The 22,061-nt window shown below is 36.2% G+C and overlaps 1 pseudogene; it reads right to left on the bottom strand.

Moving 5' to 3' along the window:
* Positions 1–5,577: 5,577 nt before the first annotated feature.
* LOC123246976 lies at positions 5,578–6,357 on the bottom strand (annotated as a pseudogene).
* Between the last annotated feature and the right edge of the window lie 15,704 nt (positions 6,358–22,061).

Below are 22,061 nucleotides of genomic sequence, written 5' to 3'. Positions count from 1 at the left end.
CCTGAGGATTACCTCAACCAACAGGTATGATAAAATTAATAATGAAAATATGTTCTTAATAGGCCTCTATGGAGGTGCCTTGGCCATACATGCTCATCCACATTCATATTTCCTATGAGATTTCAAGACAAATGTCACTGAGTGTATATATGTGTGTAATAAACAGATGACAATTGAACTGAGATCTTTAGGGGAGGCAGTAGAGGGTAGTTAATGAGAAAAAAGAGTCCAATAAGTGTTAAGAAAACTTCAAAGGGTAGACCTGATCTTAGTTGAGTCTTTGCTAACTTCTAGTTAACTTCACTGAAGAGGAAAGACTTCATATCTACTGGATGAGAAGACTAAGCAGATCTCCAAATCACACCACCTCCAGTAGAATAGCAGGTGGCTCTAAAGATAGTATCTCAGTGGAAAAAACTATAGCTGAAGTACATTATCAATCTAAGACCCCACCTTCTTCAGGGAAGAGATTTTAACCATTTCGAAAAATCTATAGTGGTAATTAAGGCTAAAAATATCTAGTGAAAGAATTATCTGTGATGGTCCCTGTTTAGGAGAGGCAGCCTCCATGAAGGTGCCCTGACCACATATTTTTATATACAAGGGTATTCCTCAGGCACAATTTCTATACGTCTTACTCAATGCATGTATTTGTGTAAGAATGAGTTCAACATTTAGCTAAATGCTTTTGTTGTGAAATAAATTTGTCTTCTAGCTGACTGGTAAAAATAAATGTTTAAGTGGGGGCTTCTGAACTTTGATTTAGACAGTGGTCTGACCCACAAATTACATAGTACCTGGGGCAGCTAATTAGCATAAATTGAAAAGATCTGTTGAACTACATCATGAAATTCACACAGGATAAAATCTAAACTAATTACCAACTCTCAACATTATGCTCTGCACACGATGAGAAAATGCTAAAAACTCTATGGGCAAGAAGAGGTAAAGAAAGAGAAGTAAGGAAATATAAAGGAAGAGGATGGTGATGATGTCTTAGTCAAAAATAAAATCCTCCCGAATAATAAGGAAATGAAAAATGAAAGTGATGTGGTGGGTTTTTTTTTTGTTGTTGTTGAACAAAACACATTTATCTGAGCTCCCACTCTTAGAAATCACCAAGTTAAAGTTATAAAAACAAATGATGTTTGGATGGTATTTCAGAAGCCCGTGTCATGTTTAAAGTAAGCTAGATCTCCCTGGTGGAGTAGGAGGGGAATGGCTGGGCTTGGTAAGAGGCCAGAGCAAATTATACTGTGCTCTTCTCTCCATCCCTACCTTACAATATTTATGAAAATGAAAACAGCTTCTAGTGAACATCAGGAAATATCCTAGAATGGGAAAAGAAGTCTCAAAAAGGCTTCCTTTGGGGACACACATGGAAGTTAAGAGAAGGCATAACATACTGACCTAGGGAATTGTGTGGATGGTGGAGAGAAGGGAGAGTAATTCAGCATTATCATATTATAAGAGTTTTAGTTCTCTTATTTACAAAATAAATTTTATTAATATTCTTTGTTGTCACATGTTAAAACCAGTGGAAATGCACATCAGCTATGGGGGGGGGGAAGGTCGGGGGGTGAAGGAGAAAGTAAGAGCATGAATTATGTAACCATGTTAACTTTTCTAAAAAATAAATATTATTAAATGTTAAACAAACAAAGAAAAATGTAAAGAAAATATTCTTTGTTGTCATATCACCTATATTTTCTAATATTCTCCATCACTCCCCCAACCTTGAACCATTCTCTATGACAAATAATAAAAAAAGATAAAAATAAAGACGTTCTACAAAACTGTCTAGTACTTCTAAGAACTTGCAGGCAGTGTTCTATACACGTAGTCTCCTACATTTGCAAATCAGTGGATGATGAGCCTTCTTATACATAGTTCTTCTTTGGGACTAAATTTGATCATATTATTATTTCATAACATTCAGTTTCTATTGCTTTGTTCTTATTTTTCTAGTTTAAATTGCTGTAGTCATTGAGTATACTGTTTTCCTGGATCTACTTCCTTCCTTTTACATTAATTCATGTGTCTTCCCATGTTTTCTTGTATTCATCATAGTCTTGATTTATTAGAGCAGTGATATTTTGTTACATTTGTAACTTTTATGTAACATAGCTTATTTAATTCTCACACAACTGATGAGCATCCACTTTGTTTCCAACTGTTTTCTACTTTTAAAAGCCTCAATTTTTTTAGAAATATTTGGTGGAGTCACCTGTTTCCATAGTCATTACCTAGAACTTGGGCAAAGGTAATCATTCAAAGTTTTTCTAGCCAAGTGATAGCTTTACTATTACTACTGCTACTGCTACTGCTGCTGCTGTTACTACTACTATTACTACTACAACTGTGTTCAGGGAAGACTAGCACCTTTGGTGAGAGGGATTGCCAAACCCTTTTCAGGGTTTCTCACATTACTTTGGTGTCCACCTGTTACCCAACTCTCACCTGTGTCTCCAAGAAGCTGTAGCATATACAGTAGCTGCCTTCTGGTAAAACTATCTCAGCAGATGAGCTAAACCAGATTGAGGGACATATGTAAACCCCAGTGGAATTACTCATTGGCTATAGGGTGAGTGGGGGGGGGGAGGAAGGGAAAGAACATGAATCATGTAACCTTGGAAAAATATTCTAAATCAATTAATTAAATAAAATTTTTAAATTAAAAAATAAATCAGATTGAGGGTAGCTGACAGGCTTTAAACCTTAGGGATCTAAGGGGACATCTTTGTTCTGATGATCATGAAGATGGCTGAAGCAAGTGTTGTGGAGTGCTTAGAGCTTAGTAAGACAATGAAGATATCAAGGTCATCCATTGCATACTGGGCTTGTTTTTTCATTGGACATCAATAGCTCTGGAAGAAAGAGTGAAACTAATAACTGCCTCATTAAAATCTAATTCATGTGCAAGTCTAGACATTATTTATCATGATGTCATTGGTCTTCTTCAAAAATGAATAATGAACAACAACAATTATTACTACTTTTATATATTGCCTACTATGTGCCAGGCACTGTGCTATGTGCTTTTCAAATATTTTCTCATTTTATTTTGATAGCTACCCTGGAAAGGAGGTGCTATTATTAATCGCAGATGAGGAAACTGAAGCTAAAAGAAATTAAGTGACTTGCCCAGGATCACATAGATATAAAGTGTCTGAAGTCATATTTAAATTTTATCTTCCTAATATTAAGTGCAGTACTCTATCCATTACACCATCTAGCTAGCTCTTAGAAAGAATGTTCCCCTGCTGGTACCTTCCTGGGACTATATAAAATTTTATTTGCTCTAGGATATTTTTAAAAACTGCAGAATTTTCAGTTCATGATAGTTGGCATTATTCCAATTGCTATTAAAGAGAAATAGGAAGGTGACCACTTCTAAATATAAACCACCAGCTTCTAAATATAGATCACCATCTAAGAAAAACTCCCATAGCCTTGGAGTGAATTTGGCTCTCTGTGTACTCCTATAAAATAGACAGCAAAGGTTTTGGGAAGTTTTTAAAGAGCCATTAAGGCATAGGTATTAGATTCTCATGTGGATGTGGGCTTCACTACTCCAAATATTCACAATGTTTAACTACCTCAAGCACTCCCCACAGAAGTCCAGTGATAAGAATATCTCTGGGAATTGAGATGACACTGAAAATTCCTCAACAATGTTTATATGAAAACCTATGTTAGCTTAGACAAAACCTTTTAATTTCAGGAATCCTCATTTTTGTTATCTGTAAAACAAAAGTAAAAGAGTATCTTTAAGGCCTCCATAAGGATTAATGTTTCTATGATTTCATAATCTACCCAGAATTCAAATATAAGATCTTAGCTTTAATAAAAAATGATGAAATTTTAAAGTATTTTTAAAGAACTTTATCTGTTAACACTAATAGTAGTGATGATGGTAGATGAGTAAATAAATAAAACTAGTCAGTTTCCTCTAGGAGTTTAGAATTTCATTGAAGAGACAAACTATACATTTAAAAAGTGTACAACTTGGGTTGTATGAAAATAAGTAATGAAGAAAGGAAGTAAAATAAAAGATCATCATAGGGAGAGGCCAATGTGAAATCAGGAAATACTTTCAGAGAAGATGGAATCCTAAAGGATAGATAGGATTAGGCCTTCTGGAGAAATGAGAGACTTTTTAAAAATACATATTTGCTTTTGCCTATTAAGAGGAGACCTTTGCAGATATCTTGCCTAAAAAATCTTTGTTCCCTGCCCAGTATTCCTCACTTTAGTGGCTTATGTAGGTTTGGCCTGAAGAAGCAGGACATATTTTAAACATTTCCAAGTCTTCCTTCACTAATTAAATGTATATCATTTCTTTGAAATTCAGTCTCTAATAAAGTTTACCCTACACATAATAGTCAATTCAAAAAATATGTGTTAATGATTTTAAGAATGATAGGGATGATTCTGATTCTGGTGATAGCGAGGCTGTAGTTCTCTGAATAAGGTGACAGACTGATAAACTAATCTGTGCTGATGTGCTAACAGCAAAGATGCTTCAAAATCCAAAGAAGAATTCAAATGGTGGGAATTTAAGGAACCAGAGTATGCTAAACTGCCTATCAAATCTCATGACGGTGGCAGCCACATAGATCCTGAATTAGGACTGTTGGCTCTGTATAATTTAGAATTCCCTTCCAGCTACAGTATTGGGGAAACAGATAACTACCCACTTGATAGACTAGCAATGTAATAATGGGCTTTTGCTTTATACATTTCTTTCCTGTTTCAGGAGTAGCATTTGATCTGCAGCATTAAATATCTGAATCCATACAATAACTATTTGTATTATTAAATGATAGATAATGTGGTGAGATAGTTTAAGACCTGGTCTTTGAAGCAGAAAGTCCTAGCTTCAAGTTTCATCTCTGATGCATACTGGCTGTGGGACTCAGATCAAGGAAATTAAATTCTCAGTGCTGTAGCAACTCTCTGAGACTACAATTTTCAAAGAAAATGCTGAGCTGCATTGGTAGAGGTTGTTATGTAGCCTGAGTGTACTCAGTAGCAGTGAAATCACAGTGCCAGTCCCTATCTATATTACACAGAGTTATGTTGTATTTTAAAATGTCTACTTCTTCATATTTCTAAATAAGGTAACTAAACCAAAATAACCTCATAAAGCTAACATAATCTCAGAGATCATGTAGCCCAGAGGTGTCAAACTTGAAGGGTAAAACTCAAGTTAGGATGAACAAGATTAAAATAGAATTAGGAAATATTTAGCAAAATTAAATAAAAATAGAATACAAGATAATGTTATTTTGCGATTTTCTGAGTCAATATGCAGCTGCTGGGATGCCAGCAGCTTTGAGTTTGACAGCACTTATCTAGCCTAAACAATATAATATGCTCAGTTAAGAATGTTGAATTTTTTCTGTCTAAATAGAATTTACTTAAACGAATAGTAGATCTCATTTATAATCATGTTTGGTGGAAAGTTATGATCTGTGACTGTTTACCATAGTAACAGACCTATTGTGATTTCCTTGATATATTGTAGAGTCTTTAATAAGTAGCAAAAATGTAGAATTCCATTCGATCAGTCAGTCAAACAAGCAAGACAGCATTTATGCATCTATCCTTTTCTGGACTGTTGATAACCTGTGCATACATTCCACCAATAATTTTGTCTCCTTGTGTCTCAAGGCCCAGCTCACTCACATTCACCTCAATGACAGTAACTTTGGTAATGACACCCTAAGTTGTATATAGTGATGACGAGGGATTCTTCTTCACACCAAGTATGGGTAGGCAAAAAGAGGCTTTAAATTCAGGGTGAGTTACATGAGCCTTCTTAAAACACAAACCCATTGGTCTAATAAATCTTTTGTATTTTGGTGGTTTTTGAGTAAAGTCATCCCCAACAAAGCAGACTTTAGTAATCATTCTCTTCCAAGCCTTCTTCTTCCTCTCTCCTATAGGAATAACCTTTAACACTTCTGCTTCTCCCTAGGCAGAAACCTTTGGCAACAGCACTTCCCATTTACCAGCTTTCTCTTTTCATTTTTGTTTAATCATGTTAGAAAGACTTTTGCTTGGGATTGTTCCTCTCTGTCCAGCAGATAGGCAGGCACTGCTCCTTGGGGAGTTTTTTTCATCATTCTTTCACCTGGCATTTCTCTTTTCAGGCATCTTGATATTTTTCATTTGAATATTCTCAGCATGACTTTGTTTAGGGTAAAGTTTGGCCTTTATACATATCATTTTCTTTGCTTTCTTTGAACATTCATGAGCTTCACGGCTTTCCTTCTTTCTCTTTTTCTCATAATAATCCAAGCGGTAGCCATACTGTTTTTGGTGTAACTCCATGTAATCATTCTGTGGCATGACAATGACTGCATGCCAGTCAAGAGGGTGCTGAAATTTCTCCCAAAATTAAGACAGTCCAACAATAGCAAATGAATTACCATGAGCTGGAAAAGAAAAGCAATAATTTCTTAATGAGAATAGGAATTAGTGAATAATATGTTACCCTGGAGTTCAAACACAATTTTTACATGATAGTAGAGATCACCAAGTCCAATTTTTTATTAGATATTTTTTTACAACCATTTCAACTATTACTATGCTAAGTGCTGAGGATAAAAAGGTAAAAGAAAAAAACAGCAATTCCTATACTCAAGCAACTTAGAAGTATAGTAGAAGGGATAACAATCATGGATAATGGAAATTTAGAGCTTGGAAGGGACCCCATAGGCCCTAAAGTTCAATGCTTTCTCAAATATGTTTACAATTTGCATGACCTCATACAAGTGGTTACTCACTCATTTAATAATCTTAAGTGATAAAAAATTTACTACTCCCTAATATAGTCAGCTTCAATTGGTATAGCTTTAATTTTTAGAAAATTGTTCCTTGAGGTGAGTAGAACTTGCAATTCTTATCTAATTCTGTTTTTTCTTCAGGACCAACCAGGATTAACCTAATTTTTTTCCCCCAAGACAGCTTTCATGTAAGTTTTATCCAGAATCTTCAACTGGTCTTTTGGTATGGATTATCATCCTCTCACCATTCTGGTGACTCTATTTTGGAAATTTTTCAACTTGTCAATATCCTTCCTAGAATGTTGTTCTCGGAACTAAACAGAAGACTTTAGATGTAGTCTCTCCAGGGCATTATACAGTGGGGTTTTCATTTCCTTTGCTTACAACAATTCACAATTCATATATTATTCCAGTTCAAAATTATTCCACATCTTCAAATTTTGATGACATGAGAGAAAGAAAAAAGAAATTTTAAAAGATGACAGGGGAAGTAAAAGAAAGAGAAGAAGAAAAGGGAATACAGGGAAGGAAAGGACAGACAGAGAGACAGAGACAGAGAGAGGCAGAGGTAGAGACCGAGACACAGGCAGAGAAAGACAAAGAGAGAGATAAGAAATCATTGCTTGATAACCAAATTTTTCATTTAACTTTTGATGAACTTGTCTTTGCTTAGTTAAGCAAGACTGATCCCCAGTCAGTGGATATACTGGACCTTTCATAGAGTTTATTCTGCTGGCATAGCCTTCAAGAGCCCAGGATTATGTCTACATCAACATGAAACATCAAAGTAAAACATTAGAGGAGGACATTTGTTTCAGGAGGCAGAGCAAGATATTTGAGTGGAAAACTTGAACCTCTTTGAGAATCCTCTCTAACCAACTTTAAAATAATGCTTCAAAATGAATACTGTAGGGATGAAATGAACAAGAGGACAGAGAGAGGAAATAATCTTACAGAAAACAACTTGGAAGATATACAGAGATGGTCTAGTTCACTGGAGTGAGAGGGGAGCACAACTCACAGCAAAGCCATGCAGCATTCCCAGCAATGTCTCACCAAGGAGTACTGGCATAAGCCAACAGCAAGCCAACATTAAGCCCCCCACCTCACCTCTAATGCTCTAGGTTCTGAACCTAGGACCAAGTCAACTTTGAGACTTTAAGAACCTTCCTAAGCCAACAGCAAAGCATGTGCACACCCACTCCTTGAAATTCCAAGTCCTAGCTCAGTGAGTTTCCAAAACCCAATGCAGGACAGTCTGCAGAGTGGGTGTCCAAGTATAAGCCCAGAATGAGACCCAATGCCTCTTCCCATGTCTGAGGCGAGACCCTGTGCCCCAGCACAGTGCTCTGGGCCCTGTAAGCCATTAGCAGCTCCTGGAGGAGACTGAATCAGCAGTGGGCAATGGCTTTCAGAGCTCCCAGACTATAGGCCATCATACTACTTTGGAAGAATTGAAACTTGCAGAAATTTAGAACTAGAGCTGAGAATAGGAGCAAGGAAAATCTGAAGAGAGTGCCCCATCTACCCTAAAAAAAGGACCACATTTAGGATAAAAATAAAGGTACAGAAAAAGAGTAGAGAAAAGGGTAAATATAAAAAAAATTAACCATAGAAAAATTATTATGGTGACAAAGAAGGGCAAGACACAGACTCAAAAGAGGACAATGAGATCAAAATAGCTACATGCAAAACTTCAAAGAAAAATGGGAATTGGTCTCAGGCTTTGGAAGAGCTCAAAAAAGTAATTTAAAAAATCAAATAAGAGGGGCAGCTGGGTAGTTCAGTGAATTGAGAGCCAGGCCTAGAGACAGGAGATCCTAGGTTCAAATCTGCCCTCAGACACTTCCTAGCTATGTGACCCTGGGCAAGTCACTTGACTCCCATTGCCTACCCTTACCACTTTTCTGCATTGGAGTCAATACATAGTAATCAAATAAGAGAAGTAGAGAGAAAATAGGGAAGGGAAATGAAAGCAATGCAAGAGGGAAATAACACCTTAAAAAAAAAAAAAGCAGAATTGGCCAAATGGGAAAAAAAGCATGGAAATCTAATGAAGAACAGAGTATTTTAAAAGGTAAAGCTGGTCAAATAGGAAAGGATGTTCAAAATCTCATGGAAGAAAATTGGGCAAATAGAAATTAATGACCTCATGAGACACCAAGAAGCAATAAAACAAAATTAAAAGAAGAAAAAAATAGAAGAAAATATAAAACATCTCATTGAAAAAAACAACTGACCTGAAAAATAGATCCAGGAAAGACAATTTAATGATTATTGGACTACTTGAAAGTTATGATAAAAACAAAAAAAGCCTAGATATCATATTACAAGAAATTATCAAAGACAACTGCCCTTGTATTCTTGAACCAGAAGGTAATATAAAAATTGAAAGAATACACTGATAACCTCCTGAAATAAATACTCAAATGACAATTCCCAGGAATATCATATCCAAATTCAATAGTTCCCAGGCTAAAAAGGAAATATGGCAAGCATCCAGAAAGAAACAATTCACATATCATGGAGCCACAGTCAGGATTAACCAGGATTTAGTAACATCTACATTAAAGGACTGGAAGGCTTAGAATATAATATTCCTGAAGGCAAAGGAACTAGGTTTAGAACCAAGAATTACCTATCCAGCATAAATGAACAGATTCTTTCAAAGGAAAAAAATGGACATTTAATAAAATAGAAGATTTCCAAGCATTCTTTATGAAAAGGCCAAATCTAAACAGAACGTCTGATGTTCAAATACAAGACTCAAGAGAAGCATAAAAAGGTAAACAAGAAAGAGAAAATTTAAGGGATTAAATAAAGTCAAACTGTTTCTATTCCAGTATGAAAAGACATTTGTAACCTATTTTGGGGTTTGGGTTTTATATGAGTATTCTCTCGCCACAATGATTAATATAGAAATATGTTTTGCATGATATTACATGTATAACCCAAATCCAATTGCTTACCATCTCTAGGAGGAGGGAGAAAAGGAAGGGAGGGAGACAATTTGGATCTTATAATTTCAGTAAACATATGTTGAAAATTATTATGTGTAATTGGGAAAATAAAATATCTTTTAAAAAAAAACCTTGGTGAAGATATATTCAAATAGTATAGTTATAGTAACGTGGCTTAGGCTAACATAGCATTGACACTTTGGCTCCCATATTACACTACAAACATGTTGTACCCATTGAAACTCCTAAAATTTTTTTCAAGTAAACTAATTTCTAGTCATAACTCCCATGCTTTATAGTTGTGCTAGTAATTTCTTGAAAGCAAGTGTAGAAATTCATATTCATTTCTGGGAAACTTTAGTAAAAATATTTCATTTCCAGCCATAATGCAAACTATGATATTTTAAATATATATGAAGTCATACATCAAAGTGGCCTGTGAAGGATTTTAAATTAGAGACAGGAAGAATAAGAAGTAAGGGAGTTCAGTCAGACAGTTGTTACAGTCATCCAAACAAGAAGTAATACACGCCTTAAATAAATTGTTGGTAATAAGAGCAGGAAAGTAGCACCAATGTGAGAGAGATTACAGAGATAAAATAGACAATAATTGGCAATGGAATGGATAAAAGAGATAGAGGAAGATCAAAACTACCCTTGGGATTTAGGACCTGTGGAATTGGTAGAATGGCGGTCATCAATAAAAATAAAGAAGATTCCAAAAAGAAGCAGTCATGTGATTGATTTACCAGCTGTGTGACCATGGGGAAATTGTTTAACCCCACTGAGCCTCAGTTTTCTTCTCTACAAAATGAATTATAATAATACTTGTATTACCTAACCCAAATGACCTTGATGAGGAAATTATAATTCATAATATGCTATATAATTTTCATTTTATATAATTATATAAGTGATATGGCATAGATGGTATGAAGGCTATACCAAAATTGAGATAGGGTATGGTCTTAGAAAAGGTCTTAGAAAAATTTTAGACACTAAGATTTGGGGGACACTTTGTACATTGGAAATGGGAAAATGGAATTGGGGGAAGAGGTTAGGGCTAGAGATTTAGGAGTTAACAACAAAGAGATGATAATGGAAAACATAGAAATAGAAGAGATCTCCAAGGACTGAAGGAAATAAGGGCCAGGGAGGTGAATTGACTATTCTGAAATCACACAGCTTGGGAGGAAACTGACTTGTCTGAAGTCATATAACTAAAATCTCCTTTTCCTCATGGTATGCTGCCTTTCATTATTTTTATAGTCTGTTAAATAAAATGCTTCAATATTGCACATACCTAGCAATATTTATGTGTATGTAAATTTTTATTCACTTATGTGTAACATATGTACATGTTGTAAGTGCAACACAGTGTTCTGGTTAAGTATTTTCCTTCTTCTGAGATGGCCGAGAGTTGTGGGAGAGAATGACAACATGTTGAGTGTCAAACCTACGCACCCATCATCTCTCTTATCCAGGATTTGGGGTTGATTTCTGTAGAACTGCACTCATTTGGGGACTGGTTTTTCATGTGAGCCTGATCTCTGTTAGACAAGCATGGAGCATTATGAAGCTGGTGTACAACCCAGGCTGCACTGAGAGCAAGCAGCGCCTGCCTTTCGCCTATAGACAGGATGACAGCTGGAGTCCGTGTGTGCCAAACTGGCGTTTAACACAGGAATGTATTCTGGTCTGTAGCCATGCCACAGACTACAGCACAAGACTTTGAAAAATGAAAGGAAGAGAACTTGCTAATGTGTATGTGCTACTTGAAACGTTCATGGACTGGAAGCTTCACTTTCATTTCTGAAAAAATATTACTGAGATGCTTAAAGGAAGATCTCCCTCTCTTTTGAGAGATAGGGTAATGAAGGCAATCATCAGAAGAGCAACAGATCATGGTTTGAATTCCACCTCAAACACTTTGTAGCTGAGTGATTGTGGGCAAACTTTTGTGATCACATAACTTTTAGAACCTCATTTTTCTCATCTGTAAAATGGGCACAATTGATACTATCATTACTAAATCACAAAGTCATGAGAAAAACTTCACAAATCTAAAAGTGCCATATAAATGTTTTGTTTTTATAATTCATCTCCTTCTTCTCAAGTTATTTGATGAAACGATCACACCAATGCAACTATCAATAACATGGAAATTAGTCTTGATCGATGGCACATGTTAAAACCAGTGGAAATGCGCATCGGCTATGGGGGGTGCAAAGGGAGGGTGAAGGGGAAAGTAAAAACATGAATCATGTAACCATGGAAAGTTTTTCTAAAAGATAAAAATATTAAAAATATAAAACAAAATAAAATAAAGTTATTTGATGGAGTTCAGATGGAAATGGTCCTGGAATAAGTCACTATCCTGCTATTATTCTATTATATTTAATGTTACAAGGATTAAAGCCTCAATTACCAAAAGAAATGCCTTTGTAACTGAATACAAGGTTTGGAGAATACGCTCATGCTTGCTAGTCTCACTGAAGTTATCTTTGGTATAATTCCAGTAGCAGAGTAGACAATAGGAATGCTATAAGCTTCATCCTGTTCCCACATGGTTTTGATCTTTTCTGCTACACATTTATATTTTGAAAATATTTCTTTCCTTGTATTTTGAAGATTAAAAGCATTTGGGCACTTCTTAGCTATATGATCTTGGGCAAGTCACTTAATCCTGATTGCTTAGTTCTTAGAGCTCTTCTGCCTTGCAATGAAAACTTAGATTTTTTTAGTTTTTTAAACATTTGGGATAGTAAAAAAATATAAAAAATGTTCTTCCTAAATTTTTATGGATCAGAATTATATGTAGAAAGAAGACAGTGAGTAACAGTTATGTCTGTTATAATCATCTGGTTCTATTACAATGAATTTGTTACATTCTCAGAGATATTTAGAGGTTTATGTTTGCAGTACTGTGCTTGGTTATTTTTTTTTGTTATGAAACATAGCAAGCTTCTTATGTAAGAGTCTGATTGCATCTCAATAGATATTCGACAGGCTCTGACTTTTTGCAACCTAAAGTGATGTGTTGCAGTTTCTACTTTTGTATTTTACTGGGGAAAAAAAGTGAGATCATCTATTATTGTGAACTACCCTAATCCCCTCTTTTTCTCACCTCAAAAGATCCAAATGCCTTTACTCATTCTCTCTTTTTTTTTAGTTATTGAGGAAAAGGTGGTCCTACTTCTTGCTAAAGTATAACTTTGTACTTACACTCTTTATCCCATTCTCTCTGTTCCCTCTCATCCATCAAAACCCTCTCTCTCCCTCCCTCTTTCTCTCCCATCATCTTTACATTTTCAGTCTTTCAATCTCTATCTACATGCTCCTTCTCTGTTGCCTACAAATACTACTGGATGTCCCTATCCTTAAAATAAAATTCACTTAATACTACCATTCCCTCAAACAACTATCATCTTACACATCTTCTCCTTTTCAATGTTTAATTTAACCCCTAAAATAATGAACTGCATTTAAGACCTATATAACCTCAATATTTAATTCTCAACATCTTGATCTCTGACTACTGATCCCAAACTACTTAAACTGCTGGATCCAAAAGAGCTGTTAATTTCTTAATTGATAAATCAGCTGACCTTTTCTCAGGACTCATCTTCCTTGGCCTCTTTATAGCTTGTGCTATTGAAGACCATCTTCTATGCTAGGATATTTCTTTTTCTAGGACCTGATCATTCTGTTGAAACTGTTCTCTTCAAAGTTACTAATAATTTCTTAGTTACCAAATCCAATGGCCTTCTCTCAATCTTCATTCTTCTTGACCTCTTTCAGCCTTTGACACTGTTGATCACCTTCTCCTCTTTGATTGATACTCTTTTTCTCTTGGTTTTGGGGGCACCACTTTCTCCTTATTTTCATACCACCTGACTATTCCCTCTATGTCTCCTTTCTCTACTCTTTTTTCTAGATCATGCCTGCTAATCATAAGTGTAACTTGGGGTTCTGTCCTGGGAATCCCTTCTCCCTCTATACTACTATTTCACTTGGTGATCTCATTAGTTCCCATGGATTTAATTACTGTGTCTATGCTGATGATTCTCAAATCTTGCTATCCTACCACCAACATCTTTGCTGACCTCCATCCTTATATCTCCAACTTAGACACCTTGAATTGAATGTCAGTAGGCAACCTTGATATTTCCAAAATTGAACTCATTCCCTTTCCCCCAACTCCTCTCCCATTCCTACCTTCACTATTATTTCAGAAAGCAACATCATCCTCCCAGTCCCTCAACCTCCAAACTTAGAATCATCCTGAATTTTTCACTATTTTTCTCCTCTCTCTCCCATATCCAAGTTGTTGTCAAGGTCTGCTGATTTAACCTTTGAACATCTCTCGAATGTGCTCCCTTCTTTCCCCTGACACTGCTACCATTCTAATGTAGGAGCAAATCACCTCACATTTGGATTATTGCAATAGTTTGCTGGTGGGTCTGTTTCCCTCAAGATGCTCCCTATTCCAATCTATCCTCTATTCAGACACCAAAGTTATTATATTAAATAGATTCCTAAATCTCCATGTGTAATTCTAATCTCTCTCCTGAGTGCCAGTATGAATACCACTCACTGATGGGCATCTTCATCTTTATATCCTATCAAACTCAACATGAGCAAAATACATTTCACTATCTTTTCCCATACAATCTGCCTCTTCTCTAAAATTCCTTATTCTGTTAATGCCACCAACATCCCTTAATCATCCAGATTCCTTGACTATTTCTTCTTTCTCCTTTATTCCTCATATCTACTACCTCCTAACATCTCTCCCATATATCACCTTTTCTTCAAGTCTGAGAATTCCCACCCTAAGTGAAACCCTCATAACTTATCAACCAGCTATCATAATAGCCTTCTAATTGGTCACTCTGCTTTCAATCTCTCCCTTCTCCATAATGCATCCTTCCAAAACCTGCCAAAGGAATTGTGCTAAGGCACAGATCGGAGTATATCGCTTCCCTCCTCCAAAACATTAGTGGTTCCCTAGTGCTTCTAGAATAACATAACAACTCTCCCACCTGCCATTTAAGGCAGGCTCTTTTACTTGGCTCCAATTTATCCTTCCAGATTCATTTCACATTACTCTCCTCCTATTCTATATACATACTTTACATTCTAGCCAAATTGGACTGGCCATTCTCTAAGCTAAACATTCCATGTCCTGTCAGCCTCCACGAAAGCCAACTTCCATGAAGGAAATCTGCTTCTTCCTCAGCTCACCATTCAGAATCCTTATCTTAATTAAATCTTAAATATTCAATTCAAGCTCCATCTCTTTCTTGAAGCATTCCATGTTTTCCCTCCTTCCTTAAATTATTTTGTATTTACTTACCAATATCTATCTATCTAGCTACCATCTATTTTTTTCTTTTCAGTATAATATAAACACCTTGAAAGCATGAGATATTTTATTTTTGTTTCTAGCATAATGCCTTGGGTGCTTAACAAATGTTTCTTGGATTCTTGGTCGAATTCCTGATGCCAGAGCAGGAAAGAGACAATAGAATCTTCCGTCATCACACCTAAACATGCATTTTGTAAAGGAACTCTTCTCAGGATGTAGCATCACTATAAATAACTGCTCTAAGGCAAATATATGGAATAAAGAGAATCCCTGGCCTGGTTTTATGTCATTAAAACTATGATGTATTAAACTTCATAACTTCTACCAGACAAAGAAATTCATTAACATTTTTCCCCCTCAGGCGTAGAGAATGTGGCCAAGGACAAAGAGTTGCCAAGTTCCTACTGAGATGAGGAGCTAAGGTGCAATGTCAAATGATTGCCAGCTGGGAGAAAATAAAGAGCAACACGAGACCACCTGCTGGAAACAGGGGGGAACTACCAAGAAAGCCAAACCAAGAAGTCCTGGGCCAAACACTTGGTAGAGACAAGGATCAATCAGAGATGTTCATATTTGGGACTATAAGTATCTCCAAAAATTTAAGTAAAGGGATTTGTGCTCCTCATGATTGTTCAATCAAGAATTTCTGATTCGTTTTTTTGTTTTTTATTTTAACAAAACCATCTGTCCTTGGTGCCACAAAAGTCTCTGATATAAATGTTACACAAAGTTCTTCTGGATGATGAAATGGTCTTATGAAACTACATGAGTGAGCAAGAAAATTTGAGCATATGAAATGTATTAGACCCAGAGAAAATATCCTGGGCTTAAATTTATAAGATGATGGATGACCTCAGGACCCTCAGATAAATTCCAATGAACAACTTATAATTGAAAATGTTTATATACATTTATAATATTTATAAATATACAATATATATTTCAAGGTTACAATGTACTGTATACACATCATTTCATCTGATCCTCATAATAATCCCATGAGCCACAAAATTCCTATTTTAGAGATAAGGAAATTGAGATGAATAAAGATTACATGACTCGCCCATGGTCATACAACTAGAAACTTCATCATGGCAGTTGTTCTTTCCTGGCTCTAAGTTAAGAGTGCTTTCCACAGCTCTGCTTTTTCTCAGAATGAGAGGCCATCGTTTCTGGAAGACACTGTCCCAATAAATTGCCAAGGTCAAAAACATTAGGAGAAATTGGAAGATTATCAGGAAAGGTATTGAAAATAAAAATGAAAATATTGCCCTTCCATAATTATTGTGAAACAACAATGACACATTCTACATTGTTTTGGTTCCTACCTCTAAAGAAATAGATCTACTCATCTTATAGGAAGTTAAAGAGATGGACAAAAATAATCAAGCTAATGGAGCAGCTATGAGAATAAACTCAAGTAAAAAAATAAATTGGGATTCTTGATCCTGGAAGACTGACAACTCAGGATCATAGATTAAGAGTTGGAAGAGACTCAACCAAAGCCCCATTATTTTACAGATAAGAAAACTAAGACCCTGAGAGATTAGGCAACTTGTCCAAGATTATAAGATTATAGATCTAATGCTGAAAGAGACCTAAGAGATATCTATCCTGAGCCCATAATTTTTTTAAACCCTTGCCTTCTGCTTTGGAATCAAACTAAGCATTAGTTCCAAGGCAAAAAAAAGCATAAAAGGATAGGCAATTGGGATCAAGTGACTTAGCCAGGGTCACAGGTGTCTGAGGCCAAATTTGAACCAAAGACCTCCCATCTCTAGCTTTCAATCCACTGAGCCACCTAGCTATCCCTTGACCCCATCATCTAAGAAGTAAAAAAGCTGTCATCTAAAAGTATAATTGCTGACCCAAAGTCACATAAATGTTAGAATTAGTATTTGAACATGCCATAGGTCATCAACTCCACTGAGTTGTCTCCATCTTAATGCTATAAAACCATGAAGGTCAAAGATAGGGTAAATGTTAACTTGTTCACCAAGTCCTGCAAACTAGAAGGTACCCTTAAAGCTTGTAAGAAAAGACAAGACAATGTAACTTAATAAAGGGGATAATGGGACTGCCCTTGGAAATGGGCTGTATCATCTTAAGGATGATCACATTGAATAATCATTCTCTTGGAAATTACTACAGTCACAAATGGCTTACAATCACATTTAAATTACAAATGTTTCCCGAAGCTTTTAGTAGAAATTGAACAGGAACAGTCTTTTCTCTTTGCCTCCTCAATCTTAAAGAACACATCTGGTGTTTGCAGATAAGATGGAGCACTTAGTCTCCTAGGTCCCATATTTTCCCTCAAAGATTATATTTTTATTTTTTTTCAATAGTGAATAAGTAAAGATGGAGATGAGCTACCACTCCTCTCCAAGTAGTAGCCAATGTGTAAAACAAGGTTTGAGGGACATTCCTTTATGACAAATTTTTATATCATTGATTCTAAATAAGAATAAATATCATTGGTTCCTAATCTTCCCAGGAATGAAAATCTGAAAGGAAGGATAATGCTTGCAACGGAAACAAATTTTTAGCCCCTGAGGACTGACTTTGTCTTCTTTCTGTACAGTTTAAATCTGAAAATATTCCTATCCTCTAAACAGCCCTTACTTAGGCCTATGGCTTAGTTACTCAGTTTTGCTTTCACATAGCAAAATTCAGCCACTTGTAACTCTTTTTCATCAGAAGAATCAACCCAGAAGAAAATGGCTTATCCAAAGACACCGTGATCTAAATGGGATCAAAAACAGAACTGAAAAAGCATAACTTCATCTCTACCTCTACCCCTCCTATTCTCCCTGAGCCTGGTTGACAGAAAAGCAATTTAACAAATACTTCTATCTGCTAATGAGCAGGCAGCTAAAAATAAAAACAAGGCTACCCACTTCAGCCAACAAAGCATCTGTTCTAAGAAAAGAGATTCTCTTCCCCTCCTCCCTGACTTCGGTGGGTTTTTATCCTTTGTAGCCTGTCTCCACTGAAAGACAGATTCCAATTTCCCCCAGGACCACAAAATGCCCCCCAACCTCTCCCCCATCATTGTGGTTGCCAGTTTATTTTTCAGTTGTGGCCAATGGTAACCTCTTGCACCATTCTTAGCTAAATAGTGTTTGTTTTAGGAACAAAGCACGGAGGACAAATATTTCGATGTGGTTTTCTATTTGGGGTGGGGGTGGGACTAATAGTTGAAGTCAAGCTGATTTTCATCTTTTCCAGCCCTTGTTATCTTCCTTCTAAGAGAGCTCCAAGAAGGAGACACATGGTCGCTAGCCTGCAAAAGAGGAGGGAAGACTGGAATTGGATGTGATTAAAAAGAAGAGCCCAATAGACAGGAAGTATAAATTCTGAGTCACTGAGCAAAATATTTTAAAGTCTCCACTGTACCCTTGAAATAGTAATAAATATAATGGATCACTAGAATTCCAGAATGAGGTCTAAAAGGAAATTTGGAGTTATTTTGCCCTAACCTTACCTAGAGAAACTCTTCCATACCATCTCTGACAAATGACCATCTAACTTCTCTGTCTGGTCTTCTGGTGACCACAACGCCTACCAAGACAGCCCAGCTCATTTTTAATAGCCTGAATGTTAGGAAATTTGATCTCGTGAGGATCTTAAATCTGCCTCTCAGCAACTCCATCATTGCTCCTAATTCTGAGCCCAGAGGTCAAGTAGTACAAAGTAGGGGCAGGGAAGAGGGAGCTAAATTTGTATTATGAAGACATAGGTTCTACTCCTGACTCTATTATATCCAACTTGCTTAACTTTGGCCAAATCATTAAATTTCTATGGACTTTGTTCCTTCTTCTGTAGAGGGAGTAAATGGGAGCCAGAACCCAAGCCCCAAAAGACTCCTCTTTTGAGGGAAAGGGAAGTTGCTCAATCATCTCTTTCTGGCATTAACTGTATTATCCCAAGTCCAGTTCTTCATCAACATTATTATTCTAAACATTATAAAATTTTAAAATGCCCCCACTAAATCCTCTCTTTTTTAAACATTTTCAGGTCTTCCAAGAGATCCTTGTACAACATATTCTCTACCCCTCCCACCATCCTGGTAAACTTTTCTGGACCTACTTCAGCTTATCAGCATTCCTCTAAAATGTTAGGCTCAGAACTGAACCCAGTACTCCAGACGTGGTCTGACTAGAGAAGAATGGATCAGGAAATTCTAAATTCCCATGTTACAGACTCTAAACATCTCACTGCAGCCAAAAACTCTTATTTGTCTTTTTTAGCTTCTGTGTCCCACTGTGAACTCATTGAGCTTGAAGTTCACTAAAACCCCCCAAATTCTTTTTCACACCACTCATCTATTGATGAGTCTCACATCCTGTACTTAGGAAGTTGATTTTTTTGAACCCACGTAGAAATAATGGAGCTTCTCCTTTTATGGACCTCCCACCAGACACTGGTTGCTTATGGTGTTTATTCTTTGGCCAGTAACCTAAACATGGCCTAAAGACTAGCTCATGCAAATAGTGCTCAGAACTAAGAGAGCTGCCTCCACTCAGATCCACCCATCATGATTTAAAGAAAAGTCTCCCTCATTTCACAAATGCCTCCTGAGGCTGGGTTAAGAGAGGAGCACGAAGGAGGAGAATTGACATCTCTTTTATGAATGGAAGATTCGGAAGCTTATCACAAACCTTTCCAAATGTTCCTATTTTGGACAATCTTCCCTCCACAATTAACTTTTACTCAACTATAGCTTTATCTGCCCAATATGACTAGAATTCACTAGAATTTCCTTGTCTTCCTTCAAGATTCAACTCACATGCTACTTTCTGTAGAATGCTTTTCCTGGTCCCCTCAGCTAAGGGAATTAAATGAATGTACCCCTTGGATCCTTTGGTCTTTAAATCAATGAAGGCTAGTGCCTTCCCCTCAAAGATTCTTCCTTATCCTATTGATGTGTCTTGTATAACCCTATTTATGTACATCTCCCTCATTAAAGCATGAGCTTCTTGAGGGCCTGATCTGTTTTTTTTTATTTTTCTGTGTAGTCCCAGAACTTAACACAGTGCCTGGCATATAATAACAGCCTAAGAAACGCTCATTAACTGATTAATTCTATATATATTTTATATGAATCTATTGATAGATAGATATAGATATTCATGTTGCCTTCCCTGGTGGAATTCCCCTTCTTGAGAGCGGGGATCATTTTACTTTTTGTCTTCATATCTACAGTACAGTTTCTGGCACATAACAAGTGCTAAATAATTGCTTATTAATGATCTCTGGGGATACTTATCTTCTCCTGTTTCTGAAGACCACTTTGCAAAATCATAGACTATTCAAATTCAGTCTTCTGCTTATTGGTAGATACTTAGCTTTGAGTCCTGGGTCTAGAACTTACTAGTTGTGTGGCTGTGAGCAAGCCACTTAACCTTTCCATTTCTTCATATTCATATTCATATTCAATATGGAGGTAAAAATACTTAGGATGTCTACCTCACAGTGATATTGTGAGACAAGGCCTCTGTCAAACTGAATGTTTAAATGAGCTATTGTTTTTGCAAACTATTACTTCATAACTTAAGTTTTATAACTTTAGATCTTAAGCACTGTAGAACAGTGGGAAAAGGTTTAGACAGAGAGAGTTGGGAAACCTGGGTTCTAGTCCAGTTTCTGCCAGTAATTTACTGTCTGACCTTGGATAAGTCACTCTGACTTGGATAAGACTCTCTGAGCCTCGATTTTCTGATCTATAAAAAGAGAGATTTCAGTGGTGTGGTCTGGAATGTTAGTTCTAATCTCAAATTCCATGAAAAGGGTTTAGATTAATATAGAAAGGTCACCCTACAATTTAGAAAACTAAGTGGAAGGAGTGTGCCACATTCTCTGAAATATTTTCAATTTTATGTGTTGAGAATACTAATATGATTTTTGCTGATTTTCCTTAGTAACTAAATGTCAGTTTCCTTTACTTATTCCTCTCTTCTTTTCTTCTTTTCAATGCTTTATTTTTTCTTACCCTTTACCTTCTTTTTTTTTTTAGAATCAATGATAATTATCAATTCCAAGGCAGAAGAGTGTATAGGCTAGGCAATTTCGGGTTAAGTGGCTTGCACAGGGTCATGTAGCTAGGAAGTGTCTGGGGGTCAAATTTCTTTATGTTAGTTTATTATTAATAAAACTTTATAAAATATAATATTTAGTTCTTGTATATTAATTTTAAACTCCACAAAACCCAGGACCTTCCATCTCCAGGTCTGGATCTCTATCCACTGAGCCACCTAGCTGCCTCTTTTCAAAGCTTTATTAATGTTCTTTCTTTTTTTCCCAAACATTATGGTCACTTCCCAAAGATGATTTGACGCTCTCCTAGTCACCTTCTTATGAATACAACCTCTTAGTCTACCAAGGATAAGATCTTCCTTCAGTTTCTCACTTTCTTATTTCAAAACTCAATAAATTCAACCATTCTCTTTTCTTTTTATATGAATGCAAGGCAATTTATGAAATCTTTATTAACTCTATAGTGTGCAAGACTCTGGGATAGGTATAGGTATACAAAAACAAAAATGTAAGAGCTACCAGAGGGCAGGAAAGATATATAGATAAGTAAATTCAAAATCAGTAAAGTAGCATCATTATGCACCTACTTATATACCTAGGCATTGGGCTAAAGTTTGAGGATGCAAAGAAAGGCAAAAAAATGTTCTGTTCACACTTTAATGAGGGAGACTGCATACAAGCAACTACATGTAGACAAAACTTTATATATATATGTGTGTGTATTTTGTATGAATATATATTTCTTGATTACATATATTTGTTGAGAGAGAGAGAGAGAGAGAAAGAGAGAGAGAGAGAGAAGGGGGGAGAGAAAGAAAATTGGAGTTAGTCTCAGAGAAAAGACATTGACATGGGAGAAGTCTCCATTCTTGTGGAAGACAGAATTTAGCTGAAACT

The sequence above is a fragment of the Gracilinanus agilis genome, chromosome 4 (assembly GCF_016433145.1).
Source record: "Gracilinanus agilis isolate LMUSP501 chromosome 4, AgileGrace, whole genome shotgun sequence".
Lineage (NCBI taxonomy): Eukaryota > Metazoa > Chordata > Mammalia > Didelphimorphia > Didelphidae > Gracilinanus > Gracilinanus agilis.
This window is presented reverse-complemented; position numbering and strand designations above follow the sequence as displayed.